Source organism: Dermacentor albipictus, chromosome 3 (genome assembly GCF_038994185.2).
Source record: "Dermacentor albipictus isolate Rhodes 1998 colony chromosome 3, USDA_Dalb.pri_finalv2, whole genome shotgun sequence".
NCBI classification, from domain to species: Eukaryota; Metazoa; Arthropoda; class Arachnida; order Ixodida; family Ixodidae; genus Dermacentor; species Dermacentor albipictus.
Genome location: NC_091823.1, coordinates 165,748,728 through 165,775,397, shown reverse-complemented (window position 1 = coordinate 165,775,397; position 26,670 = coordinate 165,748,728).

The window sequence follows — 26,670 nt, the reverse complement described above, 5'->3', positions numbered from 1 at the left end:
GACGTCTTCGCTCTGAAAATAAACACGTGTTGTCAGCTGGCAGACCAAGCGCAAAGTGAGAACGAGCTCCCCGCTAAAGAAACGTAGGGGTCAAACTGTGTCGAATTTCTTAGAAAGGAAAGGGGGGCCAGCAAATCGTTCACATTCCTTTGTTGCCTGCGAGTGGGTGAAGGTTTTGTTGAAGTGGCTGACAGGTGTCAGCTCCATTGCTGCTTCGTTTTATGCCTGAGGAGCTGAAATCGCTATAGGCCTGCAAAATGACATTTATTGAAATGCCAATAACGCGGAACCTAATGCGCAATATTGGTGATAATCTAGTAAAAGTGATGTTGCTTAACAAGTTTTATAGAGTAGATTCCTGATATCTGCCGCAATATTATCTCGCAAGGTCACGTGCGACCTACGGGAGCTATCACAGCAATTATAACGTTGGGATAGGTTTCATATGCAGCGGTTCAGCGGAATGTACCTGCTAATACAATTTTTTTGATGATGAAAGAAAAATTCGGGTCACCGTCACACTAGCCATTTTCGAAGGCTGTATGCCCTGACTCGTACGCTCCTAGAAACTGTCGACAGAATAATACAATAAAAACGCATGCGTATCTCCAGTTTCGTAAATAAAAAATAAAACTATTAACCACGCAACACGGACAAGGAAATCGAGTAGTTGAACTTGTAATGTCAATGCAGCCAACGTTTCCAAAAGCGGACTCGTATATTTCTGGTGTTTGTCAAAGTACAAGAAAATTAACACTGAAGAAATAAAGAAGGACGCAAGTAGGGTGGCTTGAAAATAACATATGGGCAGAATAGTGGCACTGGTCACATATTCTGTCGAAAACAGTAGAGAAATAACTAAGAACCTTGAGAATACTTATGCACGCATGGCTGCTGCTAAGGCAGTGTGCTTCGCTTTCTGACAAAGCTGGCGTTATTCATATTTCCCCTCCGGAAGGGGAACTCAATCTTCAAACAAGAACGGACTCAATGCCGTCGTCAGAGGAATCGCTGTCCGAATATTCCTCTTGCTGCGCCGCCAGTATTGCTTCGAGTTTATCGACCATACACTTCACAAACACCTTAACACGAAGGCTTACTTTGCCACGATTTGATGACATTAGCTGCTGCTTCTTGTACGAAATAGCAAGGATCTTGCGCAAATTCTTCTCCATCGTGTCTGCCGTGAAGACGTCTTCGCTCTGAAAATAAACACGTGTTGTCAGCTGGCAGACCAAGCGCAAAGTGAGAACGAGCTCCCCGCTAAAGAAACGTAGGGGTCAAACTGTGTCGAATTTCTTAGAAAGGAAAGGGGGGCCAGCAAATCGTTCACATTCCTTTGTTGCCTGCGAGTGGGTGAAGGCTTTGTTGAAGTGGCTGACAGGTGTCAGCTCCATTGCTGCTTCGTTTTATGCCTGAGGAGCTGAAATCGCTATAGGCCTGCAAAATGACATTTATTGAAATGCCAATAACGCGGAACCTAAAGCGCAATATTGGTGATAACCTAGTAAAAGTGATGTTGCTTAACAAGTTTTATAGAGTAGATTCCTGATATCTGCCGCAATATTATCTCGCAAGGTCACGTGCGACCTATGGGAGCTATCACAGCAATTATAACGTTGGGATAGGTTTCATATGCAGCGGTTCAGCGGAATGTACCTGCTAATACAAGTTTTTTGATGATGAAAGAAAAATTCGTGTCACCTTCACACTAGCCATTTTCGAAGGCTGTATGGCCTGACTCGTACGCTCCTAGAAACTGTCGACAGAATAATACAATAAATACGCATGCATATCTCACGTTTAGGAAATAAACAATAAAACTATTAACCACGCAACACGGACATGGAAATCGAGTAGTTGAACTGGTAATGTCAATGCAGCCAACGTTTCCAAAAGCGGACTCGTATATTTCTGGCGTTTGTCAAATTACAAGGAAATTAACACTGAAGAAATAAAGAAGGACGCAAGTAGGGTGGCTTGAAAATAACATATGGGCAGAATAGGGGCACTGGTCACATATTCTGTCGAAAACAGTAGAGAAATAACTAAGAACCTTGAGAATACTTATGCACGCATGGCTGCTGCTAAGGCAGTGTGCTTCGCTTTCTGACAAAGCTGGCGTTATTCATATTTCCCCTCCGGAAGGGGAACTCAATCTTCAAACAAGAATGGACTCAATGCCGTCGTCAGAGGAATCGCTGTCCGAATATTCCTCTTGCTGCGCCGCCAGTATTGCTTCGAGTTTTTCGACCATACACTTCACAAACACCTTAACACGAAGGCTTACTTTGCCACGATTTGATGACATTAGCTGCTGCTTCTTGTACGAAATAGCAAGGATCTTGCGCAAATTCTTCTCCATCGTGTCTGTCGTGAAGACGTCTTCGCTCTGAAAATAAACACGTGTTGTCAGCTGGCAGACCAAGCGCAAAGTGAGAACGAGCTCCCCGCTAAAGAAAAGTTGGGGTCGAACTGTGTCGAATTTCTTAGAAAGGAAAGGGGGGCCAGCAAATCGTTCACATTCCTTTGTTGCCTGCGAGTGGGTGAAGGCTTTGTTGAAGTGGCTGACAGGTGTCAGCTCCATTGCTGCTTCGTTTTATGCCTGAGGAGCTGAAATCGCTATAGGCCTGCAAAATGACATTTCTTGAAATGCCAATAACGCGGAACCTAATGCGCAATATTGGTGATAATCTAGTAAAAGTGATGTTGCTTAACTATTTTTATAGATTAGATTGCTGATATCTGCCGCAATATTATCTCGCAAGGTCAAGTGCGACCTGTGGGAGCCATCAGAGCAATTATAACGTTGGGATAGGTTTCATATGCAGCAGTTCCGCGGAATGTACCTGCTAATACAGTTTTTTTTAAGATGAATGAAAAATAAATGTCACCGTCACACTAGCCATTTTCGAAGGCTGTAAGCCTTGACTCTTACGCTCCTAGAAACTGTCGACAGAATAATACAATAAAAACGCATGCGTATCTCAAGTTTACGAAATAAATAATAAAGCTATTAACCACGCAACACGGACATGGAAATCGAGTAGTTGAAGTGGTAATGTCAATGCAGCCAACGTTTCCAAAAGCAGACTCGTATATTTCTGGCGTTTGTCAAAGTACAAGGAAATTAACAGTGAAGAAATAAAGAAGGACGCAAGTAGGGTCGCTTGAAAATAACATATGGGCAGAATAGGGGCACTGGTCGCATATTCTGTCGAATACAGTAGAGAAATAACTAAGAACCTTGAGAATACTTATGCGCGCATGGCCGCTGCTAAGGCAGTGTGCTTCGCTTTCTGACAAAGCTGGCGTTATTGATATTTCCCATCCGGAAGGAGAGCTCATTCTTCAAACAAGAACGGACTCAATGCCGTCGTCAGAGGAATCGCTGTCCGAATATTCCTCTTGCTGCGCCGCCAGTATTGCTTCGAGTTTATCGACCATACACTTCACAAACACCTTAACACGAAGGCTTACTTTGCCGCGATTTGATGACATTAGCTGCTGCTTCTTGTACGAAATAGAAAGGATCTTGCGCAAATTCTTCTCCATCGTGTCTGCCGTGAAGACGTCTTCGCTCTGAAAATAAACACGTGTTGTCAGCTGGCAGACCAAGGGCAAAGTGAGAACGAGCTCCCCTCTAAAGAAACGTAGGGATCAAACTGTGTCGAATTTCTTAGAAAGGAAAGGGGGGCCAGCAAATCGTTCACATTCCTTTGTTGCCTGCGAGTGGGTGAAGGCTTTGTTGAAGTGGCTGACAGGTGTCAGCTGCATTGCTGCTTCGTTTTATGCCTGAGGAGCTGAAATCGCTATAGGTCTGCAAAATGACATTTATTGAAATGCCAATAACGCGGAATCTAATGCGCAATATTGGTGATAATCTATTAAAAGTGATGTTGCTTAACTATTTTTATAGATTAGATTGCTGATATCTGCCGCAATATTATCTCGCAAGGTCAAGTGCGACCTATGGGAGCCATCAGAGCAATTATAACGTTGGGATAGGTTTCATATGCAGCAGTTCAGCGGAATGTACCTGCTAATACATTTTTTTGATGATGAAAGAAAAATTAATGTCACCGTCACACTAGCCATTTTCGAAGGCTGTATGCCCTAACTCGTACGCTCCTAGAAACTGTCGACAGAATAATACAATAAGAACGCATGCGTATCTCCAGTTTCGGAAATAAAAAATAAAACTATTAACCACGCAACACGGACAAGGAAATCGAGTAGTTCAACTGGTAATGTCAATGCAGCCAACGTTTCCAAAAGCGGACTCGTATATTTCTGGAGTTTGTCAAAGTAGAAGGAAATTAATAGTGAAGAAATAAAGAAGGACGCAAGTAGGGTGGCTTGAAAATAACATATGGGCAGAATAGGGGCACTGGTCACATATTCTGTCGAAAACAGGAGAGAAATAACTAAGAACCTTGAGAATACTTATCCACGCATGGCCGCTGCTAAGGCAGTGTGCTTCGTTTTCTGACAAAGCTGGCGTTATTCATATTTCCCCTCCGGAAGGGGAACTCAATCTTCAAACAAGAACGGACTCAATGCCGTCGTCAGAGGAATCGCTGTCCGAATATTCCTCTTGCTGCGCCGCCAGTATTGCTTCGAGTTTATCGACCATACACTTCACAAACACCTTAACACGAAGGCTTACTTTGCCACGATTTGATGACATTAGCTGCTGCTTCTTGTACGAAATAGCAAGGGTCTTACGCAAATTCTTCTCCATCGTGTCTGCCGTGAAGACGTCTTCGCTCTGAAAATAAACACGTGTTGTCAGCTGGCAGACCAAGGGCAAAGTGAGAACGAGCTCCCTGCAAAAGAAACGTAGGGGTCAAACTGTGTCGAATTTCTTAGAAAGGAAAGGGGGGCAAGCAAATCGTTCACATTCCTTTGTTACCTGCGAGTGGGTGAAGGCTTTGTTGAAGTGGCTGACAGGTGTCAGCTCCATTGCTGCTTCGTTTTATGCCTGAGGAGCTGAAATCGCTATAGGCCTGCAAAATGACATTTATTGAAATGCCAATAACGCGGAACCTAATGCGCAATATTAGTGATAATCTAGTAAAAGTGATGTTGCTTAACTATTTTTATAGAGTATATTGCTGATATCTGCCGCAATATTATCTCGCAAGGTCAAGTGCGACCTACGGGAGCTATCACAGCAATTATAACGTTGGGATAGGTTTCATATGCAGCGGTTCAGCGGAATGTACCTGCTAATACAATTTTTTTGATGATGAAAGAAAAATTCGTGTCACCGTAACACTAGCCATTTTCGAAGGCTGTATGCCCTGAATCGTACGCTCCTAGAAACTGTCGACAGAATAATACAATAAATACGCATGCGTATCTCACGTTTAGGAAATAAACAATAAAACTATTAACCACGCAACACGGACATGGAAATCGAGTAGTTGAACTGGTAATGTCAATGCAGCCAACGTTTCCAAAAGCGGACTCGTATATTTCTGGCGTTTGTCAAATTACAAGGAAATTAACACTGAAGAAATAAAGAAGGACGCAAGTAGGGTGGCTTGAAAATAACATATGGGCAGAATAGGGGCACTGGTCACATATTCTGTCGAAAACAGTAGAGAAATAACTAAGAACCTTGAGAATACTTATGCACGCATGGCTGCTGCTAAGGCAGTGTGCTTCGCTTTCTGACAAAGCTGGCGTTATTCATATTTCCCCTCCGGAAGGGGAACTCAATCTTCAAACAAGAATGGACTCAATGCCGTCGTCAGAGGAATCGCTGTCCGAATATTCCTCTTGCTGCGCCGCCAGTATTGCTTCGAGTTTTTCGACCATACACTTCACAAACACCTTAACACGAAGGCTTACTTTGCCACGATTTGATGACATTAGCTGCTGCTTCTTGTACGAAATAGCAAGGATCTTGCGCAAATTCTTCTCCATCGTGTCTGCCGTGAAGACGTCTTCGCTCTGAAAATAAACACGTGTTGTCAGCTGGCAGACCAAGCGCAAAGTTTGAACGAGCTCCCCGCTAAAGAAAAGTTGGGGTCAAACTGTGTCGAATTTCTTAGAAAGGAAAGGGGGGCCAGCAAATCGTTCACATTCCTTTGTTGCCTGCGAGTGGGTGAAGGCTTTGTTGAAGTGGCTGACAGGTGTCAGCTCCATTGCTGCTTCGTTTTATGCCTGAGGAGCTGAAATCGCTATAGGCCTGCAAAATGACATTTATTGAAATGCCAATAACGCGGAACCTAATGCGCAATATTGGTGATAACCTAGTAAAAGTGATGTTGCTTAACAATTTCTATAGAGTAGATTGCTGATATCTGCCGCAATATTATCTCGCAAGGTCAAGTGCGACCTACGGGAGCTGTCACAGCAATTATAACGTTGGGATAGGTTTCATATGCAGCGGTTCAGCGGAATGTGCCTGCTAATACAATTTTTTTGATGATGAAAGAAAAATTCGTGTCACCGTCACACTAGCCATTTTCGAAGGCTGTATGCCCTGAATCGTACGCTCCTAGAAACTGTCGACAGAATAATACAATAAATACGCATGCGTATCTCACGTTTAGGAAATAAACAATAAAACTATTAACCACGCAACACGGACATGGAAATCGAGTAGTTGAACTGGTAATGTCAATGCAGCCAACGTTTCCAAAAGCGGACTCGTATATTTCTGGCGTTTGTCAAATTACAAGAAAATTAACACTGAAGAAATAAAGAAGGACGCAAGTAGGGTGCCTTGAAAATAACATATGGGCAGAATAGGGGCACTGGTCACATATTCTGTCGAAAACAGTAGAGAAATAACTAAGAACCTTGAGAATACGTATGCACGCATGGCTGCTGCTAAGGCAGTGTGCTTCGCTTTCTGACAAAGCTGGCGTTATTCATATTTCCCCTCCGGAAGGGGAACTCAATCTTCAAACAAGAACGGACTCAATGCCGTCGTCAGAGGAATCGCTGTCCGAATATTCCTCTTGCTGCGCCGCCAGTATTGCTTCGAGTTTATCGACCATACACTTCACAAACACCTTAACACGAAGGCATACTTTGCCACGATTTGATGACATTAGCTGCTGCTTCTTGTACGAAATAGCTAGGATCTTGCGCGAATTCTTCTCCATCGTGTCTGCCCTGAAGACGTCTTCGCTCTGAAAATAAACACGTGTTGTCAGCTGGCAGACCAAGCACAAAGTGAGAACGAGCTCCCCATTAAAAAAACGTAGGGGTCAAACTGTGTCGAATTTCTTAGAAAGGAAAGGGGGGCCAGCAAATCGTTCACATTCCTTTGTTACCTGCGAGTGGGTGAAGGCTTTGTTGAAGTGGCTGACAGGTGTCAGCTCCATTGCTGCTTCGTTTTATGCCCGAGGAGCTGAAATCGCTATAGGCCTGCAAAATGACATTTATTGAAATGCCAATAACGCGGAACCTAATGCGCAATATTGGTGATAACCTAGTAAAAGTGATGTTGCTTAACAAGTTTTATAGAGTAGATTGCTGATATCTGCCGCAATATTATCTCGCAAGGTCAAGTGCGACCTACGGGAGCTATCACAGCAATTATAACGTTGGGATATGTTTCATGTGCAGCGGTTCAGCGGAATGTACCTGCTAATACAATTTTTTTGATGATGAAAGAAAAATTCGTGTCACCGTCACACTAGCCATTTTCGAAGGCTGTATGCCCTAACTCGTACGCTCCTAGAAACTGTCGACAGAATAATACAATAAAAACGCATGCGTATCTCCAGTTTCGGAAATAAAAAATAAAACTATTAACCACGCAACACGGACAAGGAAATCGAGTAGTTCAACTGGTAATGTCAATGCAGCCAACGTTTCCAAAAGCGGACTCGTATATTTCTGGCGTTTGTCAAAGTAGAAGGAAATTAATAGTGAAGAAATGAAGAAGGACGCAAGTAGGGTGGCTTGAAAATAACATATGGGCAGAAAAGGGGCACTGGTCACATATTCTGTCGAAAACAGTAGAGAAATAACTAAGAACCTTGAGAATACTTATGCACGCATGGCTGCTGCTAAGGCAGTGTGCTTCGCTTTCTGACAAAGCTGGCGCTTTTCATATATCCCCTCCGGAAGGGGAACTCAATCTTCAAACAAGAACGGACTCAATGCCGTCGTCAGAGGAATCGCTGTCCGAATATTCCTCTTGCTGCGCCGCCAGTATTGCTTCGAGTTTATCGACCATACACTTCACAAACACCTTAACACGAAGGCTTACTTTGCCACGATTTGATGACATTAGCTGCTGCTTCTTGTACGAAATAGCAAGGGTCTTACGCAAATTCTTCTCCATCGTGTCTGCCGTGAAGACGTCTTCGCTCTGAAAATAAACACGTGTTGTCAGCTGGCAGACCAAGGGCAAAGTGAGAACGAGCTCCCTGCTAAAGAAACGTAGGGGTCAAACTGTGTCGAATTTCTTAGAAAGGAAAGGGGGGCAAGCAAATCGTTCACATTCCTTTGTTACCTGCGAGTGGGTGAAGGCTTTGTTGAAGTGGCTGACAGGTGTCAGCTCCATTGCTGCTTCGTTTTATGCCTGAGGAGCTGAAATCGCTATAGGCCTGCAAAATGACATTTATTGAAATGCCAATAACGCGGAACCTAATGCGCAATATTAGTGATAATCTAGTAAAAGTGATGTTGCTTAACTATTTTTATAGAGTATATTGCTGATATCTGCCGCAATATTATCTCGCAAGGTCAAGTGCGACCTACGGGAGCTATCACAGCAATTATAACGTTGGGATATGTTTCATGTGCAGCGGTTCAGCGGAATGTACCTGCTAATACAATTTTTTTGATGATGAAAGAAAAATTCGTGTCACCGTCACACTAGCCATTTTCGAAGGCTGTATGCCCTAACTCGTACGCTCCTAGAAACTGTCGACAGAATAATACAATAAAAACGCATGCGTATCTCCAGTTTCGGAAATAAAAAATAAAACTATTAACCACGCAACACGGACATGGAAATCGAGTAGTTGAACTGGTAATGTCAATGCAGCCAACGTTTCCAAAAGCGCACTCGTATATTTCTGGCGTTTGTCAAAGTAGAAGGAAATTAATAGTGAAGAAATGAAGAAGGACGCAAGTAGGGTGGCTTGAAAATAACATATGGGCAGAAAAGGGGCACTGGTCACATATTCTGTCGAAAACAGTAGAGAAATAACTAAGAACCTTGAGAATACTTATGCACGCATGGCTGCTGCTAAGGCAGTGTGCTTCGCTTTCTGACAAAGCTGGCGCTTTTCATATATCCCCTCCGGAAGGGGAACTCAATCTTCAAACAAGAACGGACTCAATGCCGTCGTCAGAGGAATCGCTGTCCGAATATTCCTCTTGCTGCGCCGCCAGTATTGCTTCGAGTTTATCGACCATACACTTCACAAACACCTTAACACGAAGGCTTACTTTGCCGCGATTTGATGACATTAGCTGCTGCTTCTTGTACGAAATAGCAAGGATCTTACGCAAATTCTTCTCCATCGTGTCTGCGGTGAAGACGTCTTCGCTCTGAAAATAAACACGTGTTGTCAGCTGGCAGACCAAGCGCAAAGTGAGAACGAGCTCCCTGCTAAAGAAAAGTTGGGGTCAAACTGTGTCGAATTTCTTAGAAAGGAAAGGGGGGCCAGCAAATCGTTCACATTCCTTTGTTGCCTGCGAGTGGGTGAAGGCTTTGTTGAAGTGGCTGACAGGTGTCAGCTCCATTGCTGCTTCGTTTTATGCCTGAGGAGCTGAAATCGCTATAGGCCTGCAAAATGACATTTCTTGAAATGCCAATAACGCGGAACCTAATGCGCAATATTGGTGATAATCTAGTAAAAGTGATGTTGCTTAACTATTTTTATAGATTAGATTGCTGATATCTGCCGCAATATTATCTCGCAAGGTCAAGTGCGACCTATGGGAGCCATCAGAGCAATTATAACGTTGGGATAGGTTTCATATGCAGCAGTTCCGCGGAATGTACCTGCTAATACAGTTTTTTTTAAGATGAATGAAAAATAAATGTCACCGTCACACTAGCCATTTTCGAAGGCTGTAAGCCTTGACTCTTACGCTCCTAGAAACTGTCGACAGAATAATACAATAAAAACGCATGCGTATCTCAAGTTTACGAAATAAATAATAAAGCTATTAACCACGCAACACGGACATGGAAATCGAGTAGTTGAAGTGGTAATGTCAATGTAGCCAACGTTTCCAAATGCAGACTCGTATATTTCTGGCGTTTGTCAAAGTACAAGGAAATTAACAGTGAAGAAATAAAGAAGGACGCAAGTAGGGTCGCTTGAAAATAACATATGGGCAGAATAGGGGCACTGGTCGCATATTCTGTCGAATACAGTAGAGAAATAACTAAGAACCTTGAGAATACTTATGCGCGCATAGCTGCTGCTAAGGCAGTGTGCTTCGCTTTCTGACAAAGCTGGCGTTATTCATATTTCCACTCCGGAAGGGGAACTCAATCTTCAAACAAGAACGGACTCAATGCCGTCGTCAGAGGAATCGCTGTCCGAATATTCCTCTTGCTGCGCCGTCAGTATTGCTTCGAGTTTATCGACCATACACTTCACAAACACCTTAACACGAAGGCTTACTTTGCCACGATTTGATGACATTAGCTGCTGCTTCTTGTACGAAATAGCAAGGATCTTGCGCAAATTCTTCTCCATCGTGTCTGCCGTGAAGACGTCTTCGCTCTGAAAATAAACACGTGTTGTCAGCTGGCAGACCAAGCCCAAAGTGAGAACGAGCTCCCTGCTAAAGAAAAGTTGGGACAAACTGTGTCGAATTTCTTAGAAAGGAAAGGGGGGCCAGCAAATCGTTCACATTCCTTTGTTGCCTGCGAGTGGGTGAAGGCTTTGTTGAAGTGGCTGACAGGTGTCAGCTCCATTGCTGCTTCGTTTTATGCCTGAGGAGCTGAAATCGCTATAGGCCTGCAAAATGACATTTCTTGAAATGCCAATAACGCGGAACCTAATGCGCAATATTGGTGATAATCTAGTAAAAGTGATGTTGCTTAACTATTTTTATAGATTAGATTGCTGATATCAGCCGCAATATTATCTCGCAAGGTCAAGTGCGACCTATGGGAGCCATCAGAGCAATTATAACGTTGGGATAGGTTTCATATCCAGCAGTTCCGCGGAATGTACCTGCTAATACAGTTTTTTTTAAGATGAAAGAAAAATAAATGTCACCGTCACGCTAGCCATTTCCGAAGGCTGTAAGCCTTGACTCTTACGCTCCTAGAAACTGTCGACAGAATAATACAATAAAAACGCATGCGTATCTCAAGTTTACGAAATAAATAATAAAGCTATTAACCACGCAACACGGACATGGAAATCGAGTAGTTGAAGTGGTAATGTCAATGTAGCCAACGTTTCCAAAAGCAGACTCGTATATTTCTGGCGTTTGTCAAAGTACAAGGAAATTAACAGTGAAGAAATAAAGAAGGACGCAAGTAGGGTCGCTTGAAAATAACATATGGGCAGAACAGGGGCACTGGTCACATATTCTGTCGAAAACAGTAGAGAAATAACTAAGAACCTTGAGAATACTTATGCACGCATGGCTGCTGCTAAGGCAGTGTGCTTCGCTTTCTGACAAAGCTGGTGTTATTCATATTTCCCCTCCGGAAGGGGAACTCAATCTTCAAACAAGAACGGACTCAATGCCGTCGTCAGAGGAATCGCTGTCCGAATATTCCTCTAGGCTGCGCCGCCAGTATTGCTTCGAGTTTATCGACCATACACTTCACAAACACCTTAACACGAAGGCTTACTTTGCCACGATTTGATGACATTAGCTGCTGCTTCTTGTAGGAAATAGCAAGGATCTTACGCAAATTCTTCTCCATCGTGTCTGCTGTGAAGACGTCTTCGCTCTGAAAATAAACACGTGTTGTCAGCTGGCAGACCAAGCGCAAAGTGAGAACGAGCTCCCTGCTAAAGAAAAGTTGGGGTCAAACTGTGTCGAATTTCTTAGAAAGGAAAGGGGGGCCAGCAAATCGTTCACATTCCTTTGTTGCCTGCGAGTGGGTGAAGGTTTTGTTGAAGTGGCTGACAGGTGTCAGCTCCATTGCTGCTTCGTTTTATGCCTGAGGAGCTGAAATCGCTATAGGCCTGCAAAATGACATTTCTTGAAATGCCAATAACGCGGAACCTAATGCGCAATATTGGTGATAATCTAGTAAAAGTGATGTTGCTTAACTATTTTTATAGATTAGATTGCTGATATCAGCCGCAATATTATCTCGCAAGGTCAAGTGCGACCTATGGGAGCCATCAGAGCAATTATAACGTTGGGATAGGTTTCATATCCAGCAGTTCCGCGGAATGTACCTGCTAATACAGTTTTTTTTAAGATGAAAGAAAAATAAATGTCACCGTCACGCTAGCCATTTCCGAAGGCTGTAAGCCTTGACTCTTACGCTCCTAGAAACTGTCGACAGAATAATACAATAAAAACGCATGCGTATCTCAAGTTTACGAAATAAATAATAAAGCTATTAACCACGCAACACGGACATGGAAATCGAGTAGTTGAAGTGGTAATGTCAATGTAGCCAACGTTTCCAAAAGCAGACTCGTATATTTCTGGCGTTTGTCAAAGTACAAGGAAATTAACAGTGAAGAAATAAAGAAGGACGCAAGTAGGGTCGCTTGAAAATAACATATGGGCAGAACAGGGGCACTGGTCACATATTCTGTCGAAAACAGTAGAGAAATAACTAAGAACCTTGAGAATACTTATGCACGCATGGCTGCTGCTAAGGCAGTGTGCTTCGCTTTCTGACAAAGCTGGTGTTATTCATATTTCCCCTCCGGAAGGGGAACTCAATCTTCAAACAAGAACGGACTCAATGCCGTCGTCAGAGGAATCGCTGTCCGAATATTCCTCTTGCTGCGCCGCCAGTATTGCTTCGAGTTTATCGACCATACACTTCACAAACACCTTAACACGAAGGCTTACTTTGCCACGATTTGATGACATTAGCTGCTGCTTCTTGTACGAAATAGCAAGGATCTTGCGCAAATTCTTCTCCATCGTGTCTGCCGTGAAGACGGCTTCGCTCTGAAAATAAACACGTGTTGTCAGCTGGCAGACCAAGCGCAAAGTGAGAACGAGCTCCCCGCTAAAGAAACGTAGGGGTCAAACTGTGTCGAATTTCTTAGAAAGGAAAGGGGGGCCAGCAAATCGTTCACATTCCTTTGTTGCCTGCGAGTGGGTGAAGGTTTTGTTGAAGTGGCTGACAGGTGTCAGCTCCATTGCTGCTTCGTTTTATGCCTGAGGAGCTGAAATCGCTATAGGCCTGCAAAATGACATTTATTGAAATGCCAATAACGCGGAACCTAATGCGCAATATTGGTGATAATCTAGTAAAAGTGATGTTGCTTAACAAGTTTTATACAGTAGATTCCTGATATCTGCCGCAATATTATCTCGCAAGGTCACGTGCGACCTACGGGAGCTATCACAGCAATTATAACGTTGGGATAGGTTTCATATGCAGCGGTTCAGCGGAATGTACCTGCTAATACAATTTTTTTGATGATGAAAGAAAAATTCGGGTCACCGTCACACTAGCCATTTTCGAAGGCTGTATGCCCTGACTCGTACGCTCCTAGAAACTGTCGACAGAATAATACAATAAAAACGCATGCGTATCTCCAGTTTCGTAAATAAAAAATAAAACTATTAACCACGCAACACGGACAAGGAAATCGAGTAGTTGAACTTGTAATGTCAATGCAGCCAACGTTTCCAAAAGCGGACTCGTATATTTCTGGTGTTTGTCAAAGTACAAGAAAATTAACACTGAAGAAATAAAGAAGGACGCAAGTAGGGTGGCTTGAAAATAACATATGGGCAGAATAGTGGCACTGGTCACATATTCTGTCGAAAACAGTAGAGAAATAACTAAGAACCTTGAGAATACTTATGCACGCATGGCTGCTGCTAAGGCAGTGTGCTTCGCTTTCTGACAAAGCTGGCGTTATTCATATTTCCCCTCCGGAAGGGGAACTCAATCTTCAAACAAGAACGGACTCAATGCCGTCGTCAGAGGAATCGCTGTCCGAATATTCCTCTTGCTGCGCCGCCAGTATTGCTTCGAGTTTATCGACCATACACTTCACAAACACCTTAACACGAAGGCTTACTTTGCCACGATTTGATGACATTAGCTGCTGCTTCTTGTACGAAATAGCAAGGATCTTGCGCAAATTCTTCTCCATCGTGTCTGCCGTGAAGACGTCTTCGCTCTGAAAATAAACACGTGTTGTCAGCTGGCAGACCAAGCGCAAAGTGAGAACGAGCTCCCCGCTAAAGAAACGTAGGGGTCAAACTGTGTCGAATTTCTTAGAAAGGAAAGGGGGGCCAGCAAATCGTTCACATTCCTTTGTTGCCTGCGAGTGGGTGAAGGCTTTGTTGAAGTGGCTGACAGGTGTCAGCTCCATTGCTGCTTCGTTTTATGCCTGAGGAGCTGAAATCGCTATAGGCCTGCAAAATGACATTTATTGAAATGCCAATAACGCGGAACCTAAAGCGCAATATTGGTGATAACCTAGTAAAAGTGATGTTGCTTAACAAGTTTTATAGAGTAGATTCCTGATATCTGCCGCAATATTATCTCGCAAGGTCACGTGCGACCTATGGGAGCTATCACAGCAATTATAACGTTGGGATAGGTTTCATATGCAGCGGTTCAGCGGAATGTACCTGCTAATACAATTTTTTTGATGATGAAAGAAAAATTCGTGTCACCTTCACACTAGCCATTTTCGAAGGCTGTATGGCCTGACTCGTACGCTCCTAGAAACTGTCGACAGAATAATACAATAAATACGCATGCATATCTCACGTTTAGGAAATAAACAATAAAACTATTAACCACGCAACACGGACATGGAAATCGAGTAGTTGAACTGGTAATGTCAATGCAGCCAACGTTTCCAAAAGCGGACTCGTATATTTCTGGCGTTTGTCAAAGTACAAGGAAATTAATAGTGAAGAAATAAAGAAGGACGCAAGTAGGGTGGCTTGAAAATAACATGTGGGCAGAATAGGGACACTGGTCACATATTCTGTCGAAAACAGTAGAGAAATAACTAAGAACCTTGAGAATACTTATGCACGCATGGCTGCTTCAAAGGCAGTGTGCTTCGCTTTCTGACAAAGCTGGCGTTATTCATATTTCCCCTCCGGAAGGGGAACTCAATCTTCAAACAAGAACGGACTCAATGCCGTCGTCCGAGGAATCGCTGTCCGAATATTCCTCTTGCTGCGCCGCCAGTATTGCTTCGAGTTTATCGACCATACACTTCACAAACACCTTAACACGAAGGCTTACTTTGCCGCGATTTGATGACATTAGCTGCTGCTTCTTGTACGAAATAGAAAGGATCTTGCGCAAATTCTTCTCCATCGTGTCTGCCGTGAAGACGTCTTCGCTCCGAAAATAAACACGTGTTGTCAGCTGGCAGACCAAGCGCAAAGTGAGAACGAGCTCCCCGCTAAAGAAACGTAGGGGTCAAATTGTGTCGAATTTCTTAGAAAGGAAAGGGGGGCCAGCAAATCGTTCACATTCCTTTGTTGCCTGCGAGTGGGTGAAGGCTTTGTTGAAGTGGCTGACAGGTATCAGCTCCATTGCTGCTTCGTTTTATGCCTGAGGAGCTGAAATCGCTATTGGCCTGCAAAATGACATTTATTGAAATGCCAATAACGCAGAACCTAATGCGCAATATTGGTGATAACCTAGTAAAAGTGATGTTGCTTAACAAGTTTTATAGAGTAGATTCCTGATATCTGCCGCAATATTATCTCGCAAGGTCACGTGCGACCTACGGGAGCTATCACAGCAATTATAACGTTGGGATAGGTTTCATATGCAGCGGTTCAGCGGAATGTACCTGCTAATACAATTTTTTTGATGATGAAAGAAAAATTCGGGTCACCGTCACACTAGCCATTTTCGAAGGCTGTATGCCCTGACTCGTACGCTCCTAGAAACTGTCGACAGAATAATACAATAAAAACGCATGCGTATCTCCAGTTTCGTAAATAAAAAATAAAACTATTAACCACGCAACACGGACAAGGAAATCGAGTAGTTGAACTTGTAATGTCAATGCAGCCAACGTTTCCAAAAGCGGACTCGTATATTTCTGGTGTTTGTCAAAGTACAAGAAAATTAACACTGAAGAAATAAAGAAGGACGCAAGTAGGGTGGCTTGAAAATAACATATGGGCAGAATAGGGGCACTGGTCACATATTCTGTCGAAAACAGTAGAGAAATAACTAAGAACCTTGACAATACTTATGCACGCATAGCTGCTGCTAAGGCAGTGTGCTTCGCTTTCTGACAAAGCTGGCGTTATTCATATTTCCCCTCCGGAAGGGGAACTCAATCTTCAAACAAGAACGGACTCAATGCCGTCGTCAGAGGAATCGCTGTCCGAATATTCCTCTTGCTGCGCCGCCAGTATTGCTTCGAGTTTATCGACCATACACTTCACAAACACCTTAACACGAAGGCTTACTTTGCCACGATTTGATGACATTAGCTGCTGCTTCTTGTACGAAATAGCAAGGATCTTGCGCAAATTCTTCTACATCGTGTCTGCCGTGAAGACGTCTTCGCTCTGAAAATAAACACGTGTTGTCAGCTGGCAGACCAAGCGCAAAGTGAGAACGAGCTCCCCCCTAAAGAAACGTAGGGGTCAAACTGTGTCGAATTTCTTAGAAAGGAAAGGGGGGCCAGCAAATCGTTCACATTCCTTTGTTGCCTGCGAGTGGGTGAAGGCTTTGTTGAAGTGGCTGACAGGTGTCAGCTCCATTGCTGCTTCGTTTTATGCCTGAGGAGCTGAAATCGCTATAGGCCTGCAAAATGACATTTTTTGAAATGCCAATAACGCGGAACCTAAAGCGCAATATTGGTGATAACCTAGTAAAAGTGATGTTGCTTAACAAGTTTTATAGAGTAGATTCCTGATATCTGCCGCAATATTATCTCGCGAGGTCACGTGCGACCTATGGGAGCTATCACAGCAATTATAACGTTGGGATAGGTTTCATATGCAGCGGTTCAGCGGAATGTACCTGCTAATACAATTTTTTTGATGATGAAAGAAAAATTCGGGTCACCGTCACACTAGCCATTTTCCAAGGCTGTATGCCCTAACTCGTACGCTCCTAGAAACTGTCGACAGAATAATACAATAAAAACGCATGCTTATCTCCAGTTTCGGAAATAAAAAATAAAACTATTAACCACGCAACACAGACATGGAAATCGAGTAGTTGAAGTGGTAATGTCAATGCAGCCAACGTTTCCAAAAGCAGACTCGTATATTTCTGGCGTTTGTCAAAGTACAAGGAAATTAACAGTGAAGAAATAAAGAAGGACGCAAGTAGGGTCGCTTGAAAATAACATATGGGCAGAATAGGGGCACTGGTCGCATATTCTGTCGAATGCAGTAGAGAAATAACTAAGAACCTTGAGAATACTTATGCGCGCATAGCTGCTGCTAAGGCAGTGTGCTTCGCTTTCTGACAAAGCTGGCGTTATTCATATTTCCACTCCGGAAGGGGAACTCAATCTTCAAACAAGAACGGACTCAATGCCGTCGTCAGAGGAATCGCTGTCCGAATATTCCTCTTGCTGCGCCGTCAGTATTGCTTCGAGTTTATCGACCATACACTTCACAAACACCTTAACACGAAGGCTTACTTTGCCACGATTTGATGACATTAGCTGCTGCTTCTTGTACGAAATAGCAAGGATCTTGCGCAAATTCTTCTCCATCGTGTCTGCCGTGAAGACGTCTTCGCTCTGAAAATAAACACGTGTTGTCAGCTGGCAGACCAAGCCCAAAGTGAGAACGAGCTCCCTGCTAAAGAAAAGTTGGGACAAACTGTGTCGAATTTCTTAGAAAGGAAAGGGGGGCTAGCAAATCGTTCACATTCCTTTGTTGCCTGCGAGTGGGTGAAGGCTTTGTTGAAGTGGCTGACAGGTGTCAGCTCCATTGCTGCTTCGTTTTATGCCTGAGGAGCTGAAATCGCTATAGGCCTGCAAAATGACATTTCTTGAAATGCCAATAACGCGGAACCTAATGCGCAATATTGGTGATAATCTAGTAAAAGTGATGTTGCTTAACTATTTTTATAGATTAGATTGCTGATATCAGCCGCAATATTATCTCGCAAGGTCAAGTGCGACCTATGGGAGCCATCAGAGCAATTATAACGTTGGGATAGGTTTCATATCCAGAAGTTCCGCGGAATGTACCTGCTAATACAGTTTTTTTTAAGATGAAAGAAAAATAAATGTCACCGTCACGCTAGCCATTTCCGAAGGCTGTAAGCCTTGACTCTTACGCTCCTAGAAACTGTCGACAGAATAATACAATAAAAACGCATGCGTATCTCAAGTTTACGAAATAAATAATAAAGCTATTAACCACGCAACACGGACATGGAAATCGAGTAGTTGAAGTGGTAATGTCAATGTAGCCAACGTTTCCAAAAGCAGACTCGTATATTTCTGGCGTTTGTCAAAGTACAAGGAAATTAACAGTGAAGAAATAAAGAAGGACGCAAGTAGGGTCGCTTGAAAATAACATATGGGCAGAATAGGGGCACTGGTCACATATTCTGTCGAAAACAGTAGAGAAATAACTAAGAACCTTGAGAATACTTATGCACGCATGGCTGCTGCTAAGGCAGTGTGCTTCGCTTTCTGACAAAGCTGGTGTTATTCATATTTCCCCTCCGGAAGGGGAACTCAATCTTCAAACAAGAACGGACTCAATGCCGTCGTCAGAGGAATCGCTGTCCGAATATTCCTCTAGGCTGCGCCGCCAGTATTGCTTCGAGTTTATCGACCATACACTTCACAAACACCTTAACACGAAGGCTTACTTTGCCACGATTTGATGACATTAGCTGCTGCTTCTTGTAGGAAATAGCAAGGATCTTACGCAAATTCTTCTCCATCGTGTCTGCTGTGAAGACGTCTTCGCTCTGAAAATAAACACGTGTTGTCAGCTGGCAGACCAAGCGCAAAGTGAGAACGAGCTCCCTGCTAAAGAAAAGTTGGGGTCAAACTGTGTCGAATTTCTTAGAAAGGAAAGGGGGGCCAGCAAATCGTTCACATTCCTTTGTTGCCTGCGAGTGGGTGAAGGTTTTGTTGAAGTGGCTGACAGGTGTCAGCTCCATTGCTGCTTCGTTTTATGCCTGAGGAGCTGAAATCGCTATAGGCCTGCAAAATGACATTTCTTGAAATGCCAATAACGCGGAACCTAATGCGCAATATTGGTGATAATCTAGTAAAAGTGATGTTGCTTAACTATTTTTATAGATTAGATTGCTGATATCTGTCGCAATATTATCTCGCAAGGTCAAGTGCGACCTGTGGGAGCCATCAGAGCAATTATAACGTTGGGATAGGTTTCATATGCAGCAGTTCCGCGGAATGTACCTGCTAATACAGTTTTTTTTAAGATGAATGAAAAATAAATGTCACCGTCACACTAGCCATTTTCGAAGGCTGTAAGCCTTGACTCTTACGCTCCTAGAAACTGTCGACAGAATAATACAATAAAAACGCATGCGTATCTCAAGTTTACGAAATAAATAATAAAGCTATTAACCACGCAACACGGACATGGAAATCGAGTAGTTGAAGTGGTAATGTCAATGTAGCCAACGTTTCCAAAAGCAGACTCGTATATTTCTGGCGTTTGTCAAAGTACAAGGAAATTAACAGTGAAGAAATAAAGAAGGACGCAAGTAGGGTGGCTTGAAAATAACATATGGGCAGAATAGGGGCACTGGTCACATAATCTGTCGAAAACAGTAGAGAAATAACTAAGAACCTTGAGAATACTTATGCACGCATGGCTGCTGCTAAGGCAGTGTGCTTCGCTTTCTGACAAAGCTGGCGTTATTCATATTTCCCCTCCGGAAGGGGAACTCAATCTTCAAACAAGAATGGACTCAATGCCGTCGTCAGAGGAATCGCTGTCCGAATATTCCTCTTGCTGCGCCGCCAGTATTGCTTCGAGTTTATCGACCATACACTTCACAAACACCTTAACACGAAGGCTTACTTTGCCACGATTTGATGACATTAGCTGCTGCTTCTTGTACGAAATAGCAAGGATCTTGCGCAAATTCTTCTCCATCGTGTCTGCCGTGAAGACGTCTTCGCTCTGAAAATAAACACGTGTTGTCAGCTGGCAGACCAAGCGCAAAGTGAGAACGAGCTCCCCGCTAAAGAAACGTAGGGGTCAAACTGTGTCGAATTTCTTAGAAAGGAAAGGGGGGCCAGCAAATCGTTCACATTCCTTTGTTGCCTGCGAGTGGGTGAAGGCTTTGTTGAAGTGGCTGACAGGTGTCAGCTCCATTGCTGCTTCGTTTTATGCCTGAGGAGCTGAAATCGCTATAGGCCTGCAAAATGACATTTATTGAAATGCCAATAACGCGGAAGCTAAAGCGCAATATTGGTGATAACCTAGTAAAAGTGATGTTGCTTAACAAGTTTTATAGAGTAGATTCCTGATATCTGCCGCAATATTATCTCGCAAGGTCACGTGCGACCTATGGGAGCTATCACAGCAATTATAACGTTGGGATAGGTTTCATATGCAGCGGTTCAGCGGAATGTACCTGCTAATACAATTTTTTTGATGATGAAAGAAAAATTCGTGTCACCTTCACACTAGCCATTTTCGAAGGCTGTATGCCCTGACTCGTACGCTCCTAGAAACTGTCGACAGAATAATACAATAAATACGCATGCATATCTCACGTTTAGGAAATAAACAATAAAACTATTAACCACGCAACACGGACATGGAAATCGAGTAGTTGAACTGGTAATGTCAATGCAGCCAACGTTTCCAAAAGCGGACTCGTATATTTCTGGCGTTTGTCAAAGTACAAGGAAATTAATAGTGAAGAAATAAAGAAGGACGCAAGTAGGGTGGCTTGAAAATAACATGTGCGCAGAATAGGGACACTGGTCACATATTCTGTCGAAAACAGTAGAGAAATAACTAAGAACCTTGAGAATACTTATGCACGCATGGCTGCTTCAAAAGCAGTGTGCTTCGCTTTCTGACAAAGCTGGCGTTATTCATATTTCCCCTCCGGAAGGGGAACTCAATCTTCAAACAAGAACGGACTCAATGCCGTCGTCCGAGGAATCGCTGTCCGAATATTCCTCTTGCTGCGCCGCCAGTATTGCTTCGAGTTTATCGACCATACACTTCACAAACACCTTAACACGAAGGCTTACTTTGCCGCGATTTGATGACATTAGCTGCTGCTTCTTGTACGAAATAGAAAGGATCTTGCGCAAATTCTTCTCCATCGTGTCTGCCGTGAAGACGTCTTCGCTCCGAAAATAAACACGTGTTGTCAGCTGGCAGACCAAGCGCAAAGTGAGAACGAGCTCCCCGCTAAAGAAACGTAGGGGTCAAATTGTGTCGAATTTCTTAGAAAGGAAAGGGGGGCCAGCAAATCGTTCACATTCCTTTGTTGCCTGCGAGTGGGTGAAGGCTTTGTTGAAGTGGCTGACAGGTATCAGCTCCATTGCTGCTTCGTTTTATGCCTGAGGAGCTGAAATCGCTATTGGCCTGCAAAATGACATTTATTGAAATGCCAATAACGCAGAACCTAATGCGCAATATTGGTGATAACCTAGTAAAAGTGATGTTGCTTAACAAGTTTTATAGAGTAGATTCCTGATATCTGCCGCAATATTATCTCGCAAGGTCACGTGCGACCTACGGGAGCTATCACAGCAATTATAACGTTGGGATAGGTTTCATATGCAGTGGTTCAGCGGAATGTACCTGCTAATACAATTTTTTTGATGATGAAAGAAAAATTCGGGTCACCGTCACACTAGCCATTTTCGAAGGCTGTATGCCCTGACTCGTACGCTCCTAGAAACTGTCGACAGAATAATACAATAAAAACGCATGCGTATCTCCAGTTTCGTAAATAAAAAATAAAACTATTAACCACGCAACACGGACAAGGAAATCGAGTAGTTGAACTTGTAATGTCAATGCAGCCAACGTTTCCAAAAGCGGACTCGTATATTTCTGGTGTTTGTCAAAGTACAAGAAAATTAACACTGAAGAAATAAAGAAGGACGCAAGTAGGGTGGCTTGAAAATAACATATGGGCAGAATAGTGGCACTGGTCACATATTCTGTCGAAAACAGTAGAGAAATAACTAAGAACCTTGAGAATACTTATGCACGCATAGCTGCTGCTAAGGCAGTGTGCTTCGCTTTCTGACAAAGCTGGCGTTATTCATATTTCCCCTCCGGAAGGGGAACTCAATCTTCAAACAAGAACGGACTCAATGCCGTCGTCAGAGGAATCGCTGTCCGAATATTCCTCTTGCTGCGCCGCCAGTATTGCTTCGAGTTTATCGACCATACACTTCACAAACACCTTAACACGAAGGCTTACTTTGCCACGATTTGATGACATTAGCTGCTGCTTCTTGTACGAAATAGCAAGGATCTTGCGCAAATTCTTCTCCATCGTGTCTGCCGTGAAGACGTCTTCGCTCTGAAAATAAACACGTGTTGTCAGCTGGCAGACCAAGCGCAAAGTGAGAACGAGCTCCCCGCTAAAGAAACGTAGGGGTCAAACTGTGTCGAATTTCTTAGAAAGGAAAGGGGGGCCAGCAAATCGTTCACATTCCTTTGTTGCCTGCGAGTGGGTGAAGGCTTTGTTGAAGTGGCTGACAGGTGTCAGCTCCATTGCTGCTTCGTTTTATGCCTGAGGAGCTGAAATCGCTATAGGCCTGCAAAATGACATTTATTGAAATGCCAATAACGCGGAACCTAAAGCGCAATATTGGTGATAACCTAGTAAAAGTGATGTTGCTTAACAAGTTTTATAGAGTAGATTCCTGATATCTGCCGCAATATTATCTCGCAAGGTCACGTGCGACCTATGGGAGCTATCACAGCAATTATAACGTTGGGATAGGTTTCATATGCAGCGGTTCAGCGGAATGTACCTGCTAATACAATTTTTTTGATGATGAAAGAAAAATTCGTGTCACCTTCACACTAGCCATTTTCGAAGGCTGTATGCCCTGACTCGTACGCTCCTAGAAACTGTCGACAGAATAATACAGTAAATACGCATGCATATCTCACGTTTAGGAAATAAACAATAAAACTATTAACCACGCAACACGGACATGGAAATCGAGTAGTTGAACTGGTAATGTCAATGCAGCCAACGTTTCCAAAAGCGGACTCGTATATTTCTGGCGTTTGTCAAAGTACAAGGAAATTAATAGTGAAGAAATAAAGAAGGACGCAAGTAGGGTGGCTTGAAAATAACATGTGGGCAGAATAGGGACACTGGTCACATATTCTGTCGAAAACAGTAGAGAAATAACTAAGAACCTTGAGAATACTTATGCACGCATGGCTGCTTCAAAGGCAGTGTGCTTCGCTTTCTGACAAAGCTGGCGTTATTCATATTTCCCCTCCGGAAGGGGAACTGAATCTTCAAACAAGAACGGACTCAATGCCGTCGTCCGAGGAATCGCTGTCCGAATATTCCTCTTGCTGCGCCGCCAGTATTGCTTCGAGTTTATCGACCATACACTTCACAAACACCTTAACACGAAGGCTTACTTTGCCGCGATTTGATGACATTAGCTGCTGCTTCTTGTACGAAATAGAAAGGATCTTGCGCAAATTCTTCTCCATCGTGTCTGCCGTGAAGACGTCTTCGCTCCGAAAATAAACACGTGTTGTCAGCTGGCAGACCAAGCGCAAAGTGAGAACGAGCTCCCCGCTAAAGAAACGTAGGGGTCAAATTGTGTCGAATTTCTTAGAAAGGAAAGGGGGGCCAGCAAATCGTTCACATTCCTTTGTTGCCTGCGAGTGGGTGAAGGCTTTGTTGAAGTGGCTGACAGGTATCAGCTCCATTGCTGCTTCGTTTTATGCCTGAGGAGCTGAAATCGCTATTGGCCTGGAAAATGACATTTATTGAAATGCCAATAACGCAGAACCTAATGCGCAATATTGGTGATAACCTAGTAAAAGTGATGTTGCTTAACAAGTTTTATAGAGTAGATTCCTGATATCTGCCGCAATATTATCTCGCAAGGTCACGTGCGACCTACGGGAGCTATCACAGCAATTATAACGTTGGGATAGGTTTCATATGCAGCGGTTCAGCGGAATGTACCTGCTAATACAATTTTTTTGATGATGAAAGAAAAATTCGGGTCACCGTCACACTAGCCATTTTCGAAGGCTGTATGCCCTGAATCGTACGCTCCTAGAAACTGTCGACAGAATAATACAATAAATACGCATGCGTATCTCACGTTTCGTAAATAAACAATAAAACTATTAACCACGCAACACGGACAAGGAAATCGAGTAGTTGAACTTGTAATGTCAATGCAGCCAACGTTTCCAAAAGCGGACTCGTATATTTCTGGTGTTTGTCAAAGTACAAGAAAATTAACACTGAAGAAATAAAGAAGGACGCAAGTAGGGTGGCTTGAAAATAACATATGGTCAGAATAGGGGCACTGGTCGCATATTCTGTCGAATACAGTAGAGAAATAACTAAGAACCTTGAGAATACTTATGCGCGCATAGCTGCTGCTAAGGCAGTGTGCTTCGCTTTCTGACAAAGCTGGCGTTATTCATATTTCCACTCCGGAAGGGGAACTCAATCTTCAAACAAGAACGGACTCAATGCCGTCGTCAGAGGAATCGCTGTCCGAATATTCCTCTTGCTGCGCCGTCAGTATTGCTTCGAGTTTATCGACCATACACTTCACAAACACCTTAACACGAAGGCTTACTTTGCCACGATTTGATGACATTAGCTGCTGCTTCTTGTACGAAATAGCAAGGATCTTGCGCAAATTCTTCTACATCGTGTCTGCCGTGAAGACGTCTTCGCTCTGAAAATAAACACGTGTTGTCAGCTGGCAGACCAAGCGCAAAGTGAGAACGAGCTCCCCGCTAAAGAAACGTAGGGGTCAAATTGTGTCGAATTTCTTAGAAAGGAAAGGGGGGCCAGCAAATCGTTCACATTCCTTTGTTGCCTGCGAGTGGGTGAAGGCTTTGTTGAAGTGGCTGACAGGTATCAGCTCCATTGCTGCTTCGTTTTATGCCTGAGGAGCTGAAATCGCTATTGGCCTGGAAAATGACATTTATTGAAATGCCAATAACGCAGAACCTAATGCGCAATATTTGTGATAACCTAGTAATAGTGATGTTGCTTAACAAGTTTTATAGAGTAGATTCCTGATATCTGCCGCAATATTATCTCGCAAGGTCACGTGCGACCTACGGGAGCTATCACAGCAATTATAACGTTGGGATAGGTTTCATATGCAGCGGTTCAGCGGAATGTACCTGCTAATACAATTTTTTTGATGATGAAAGAAAAATTCGGGTCACCGTCACACTAGCCATTTTCGAAGGCTGTATGCCCTGAATCGTACGCTCCTAGAAACTGTCGACAGAATAATACAATAAATACGCATGCGTATCTCACGTTTCGTAAATAAACAATAAAACTATTAACCACGCAACACGGACAAGGAAATCGAGTAGTTGAACTTGTAATGTCAATGCAGCCAACGTTTCCAAAAGCGGACTCGTATATTTCTGGTGTTTGTCAAAGTACAAGAAAATTAACACTGAAGAAATAAAGAAGGACGCAAGTAGGGTGGCTTGAAAATAACATATGGGCAGAATAGGGGCACTGGTCACATATTCTGTCGAAAACAGGAGAGAAATAACTAAGAACCTCGAGAATACTTATGCACGCATGGCCGCTGCTAAGGCAGTGTGCTTCGCTTTCTGACAAAGCTGGCGTTATTGATATTTCCCATCCGGAAGGAGAGCTCATTCTTCAAACAAGAACGGACTCAATGCCGTCGTCAGTGGAATCGCTGTCCGAATATTCCTCTTGCTGCGCCGCCAGTATTGCTTCGAGTTTATCGACCATACACTTCACAAACACCTTAACACGAAGGCTTACTTTGCCACGATTTGACGACATTAGCTGCTGCTTCTTGTAGGAAATAGCAAGGATCTTACGCAAATTCTTCTCCATCGTGTCTGCTGTGAAGACGTCTTCGCTCTGAAAATAAACACGTGTTGTCAGCTGGCAGACCAAGCGCAAAGTGAGAACGAGCTCCCTGCTAAAGAAAAGTTGGGGTCAAACTGTGTCGAATTTCTTAGAAAGGAAAGGGGGGCCAGCAAATCGTTCACATTCCTTTGTTGCCTGCGAGTGGGTGAAGGTTTTGTTGAAGTGGCTGACAGGTGTCAGCTCCATTGCTGCTTCGTTTTATGCCTGAAGAGCTGAAATCGCTATAGGCCTGCAAAATGACATTTCTTGAAATGCCAATAACGCGGAACCTAATGCGCAATATTGGTGATAATCTAGTAAAAGTGATGTTGCTTAACTATTTTTATAGATTAGATTGCTGATATCTGCCGCAATATTATCTCGCAAGGTCAAGTGCGACCTGTGGGAGCCATCAGAGCAATTATAACGTTGGGATAGGTTTCATATGCAGCAGTTCCGCGGAATGTACCTGCTAATACAGTTTTTTTTAA